The sequence below is a fragment of the Elephantulus edwardii genome, unplaced genomic scaffold (assembly GCF_000299155.1).
Source record: "Elephantulus edwardii isolate Elephantulus edwardi_28Jun2011 unplaced genomic scaffold, EleEdw1.0 scaffold00040, whole genome shotgun sequence".
Classification (NCBI taxonomy): Eukaryota; Metazoa; Chordata; class Mammalia; order Macroscelidea; family Macroscelididae; genus Elephantulus; species Elephantulus edwardii.
Window position 1 is genome coordinate 853873 of NW_006399790.1, and position 2442 is coordinate 856314.

Consider the following 2442-nt stretch of genomic DNA (forward strand, 5'->3'; position numbering starts at 1 on the left):
CAGAGCATGAAGTCGAGTCTGGGTTCCCCCCCACCAGGTGCCTGTCGGGGCCTGGGTTTCAGCTGTCCACACCACAGCAGTGGGCAATGAGCTTAAAGCCCCTGATGGCTCTGGGTGCTGACTCTCACCAGTGGCTATGGATGAAGTCACAGGTGATTTTCAGCCAGCACCGGAATAATGTTTATTTTTAATGTATGTCTCTCTTGTGTACCTCTCTAGCACATGCACTTTAAATTATATTGTTATAATTTTAAAATCCAAGTCACTGTATTTTTTAAAAAATCAGTTTGTAAGTATATGCCATTAAAAGGTAAACTGAAAAATTGTCACTCTTCAGCAAGTTGAAGAGAATTTGTAGGATCTATGCTGACTCCAGCAATATACAAATATTAAAGTAGCCAGGAAAAGATAGTATTCCTCCTTTACGACTAAATTTACCCCTTTGTTTTTTAACTTACTGTTTTATCATGTATTATTAGTATTTGTGGATATACATTATCTCTACCATCAAATTATGCAAAGCTGCATACTTAAACTACTGTATACCATCTCCTGACAAGCTAATTTGTGCCTCTTTCCCCAACTCTATATACAATGATGTCAGGTTGGTAGCTTGAAATGGGTTATAAAGCCAAACTCATGGTTTCAGGTTGATTGTAACTCATAACAACTTTATAGGACCAAGCATAACTACCCCTTGGAGTCCCAAAGCTAGAAATCTTAACAGAAATAAACTGCCATGTCTTTCCCCCTCAAATCAATGGGGCTTTTGGTTTGCAGTAGAGCACTTTAATCTCTGTTCCACCAGGACTCCTTATTGTGCCAGGTCATATCAAGATGTCTCCAACTAATAGCAACTCCATGCATAACAGAACAAAACCCTGCCAATTCTGTGATGTCACAATTTGTACTTTGGCTACTCTTATTTGTAAAGCTACTGTGCCAATTCTTCCTCCTCTGGGTTTCCTTTCTTTACTTTTCTCAACAGTCAAGTTGGAACCAATTCATAGCTTACTCTCCAGCAGGTTTTCAGAGGCAGTAAATCACATAGGAGATTTCCCATCTTTCTCCTGCAGAGCAGCTGGTAGATTCCAACTATGTGCCTTTGGGTTGGCAGCTCAATTCTTTACCACTAAGCCACCACAGGTAAATGCTACAAATTAGGGATTATCATACCCACCTTCCCAGAGTCACTGTCAAGTATTTACTAGCATACTATTAACTCCATGACTTACTTTTATAAAAAAAAAATGAATTAACTGAAGAGTAAGCAGTTCAAACTCACCAAGTTCCTCTGTGGAGCAGTCTACTCCTGTAATGTTCACAGCTTCAGAAACTCTATGAGGAACTTCTCTGCTAATAGGATCAGGTCATTATTAGTCAAAACTGGCTGAAGAGAAGTGTGTTTTGTGTTTTAATCATTTTTATATCCCATAGATCACACAAATACTGTTAAGTTCCATCAAGTCATAGATGACTTATAGCGACCCTATGAACAAAAGACTTGAACACTTGTACACCTTTCATCCTTTCTCCAGGTTCATAGGGTTTCCAGAGGGAAGCTACTATGGAAGTGGATGCCACTCCTGCTTCCAAGCTTGTTTTAATTGGGGAGCTCCACCAAACCCTGTCTTTCATGGGTAACCATTATCACTTTTGACACATTAGTGTCACAGTGTTTAGCATCACAGCAACCCCAAGTTACCTCTGTACAGCAAATGGACAAGCCAGTGCTATACAACCTATAAGAATGCTTGATCAAATACAATTTAAAACAGGCCTGAAGGTCGCAGATTAAAATCACCCACCTTTGGCTTGGTAGCATAACTTTCTATGCACTAAGCCAATAGAGCTCTCTCTATGACTCACAGCAATTCTATGAACAACAGATTTAACACCTGCCCCATCCTACACCATCTTCACAATCCAGGACATGCTTGAGCTCATTGTTAAGGTCACCGTGATAGAACTAATATTTAAGGTGGAGGGTTAGTTAAAGAGAGGAAGACCCTTGACGAGATTGGATTGACACAGTGACTGCAGCAATGGGCTCAAGTGTGTCAGAGATGGTGAGGATGCAAGAGGTCTCTTGTTCACAGGGCTGCTACGAGTTGCACTCAAATTGATGGCACCTGACAGCAACAGTAAACACAACTTTCTGAGAGGAAAATGGTTCCAGCTATGGGCATATAACAGTGGGGGGTAAAAAAAAAGACAAAATCTTGTTATTCGAAATTCTACACCACAGACAATAACAAAAATGCAAATTTTATGGTCTCCACTAGATGCTCTTAAGGAGAAAGATGAGCAATCTACTCCCATAAATACTTACAGCCTGGAAAACCTAGTAGAGGGTCATTAAGAGTCAGACTCAATTCAATAGCAGTTGGTTTAAGTGTGTGTGTGTGTGTGTGTGTGTGTGTGTGTGTGTGTGTGTGTGTG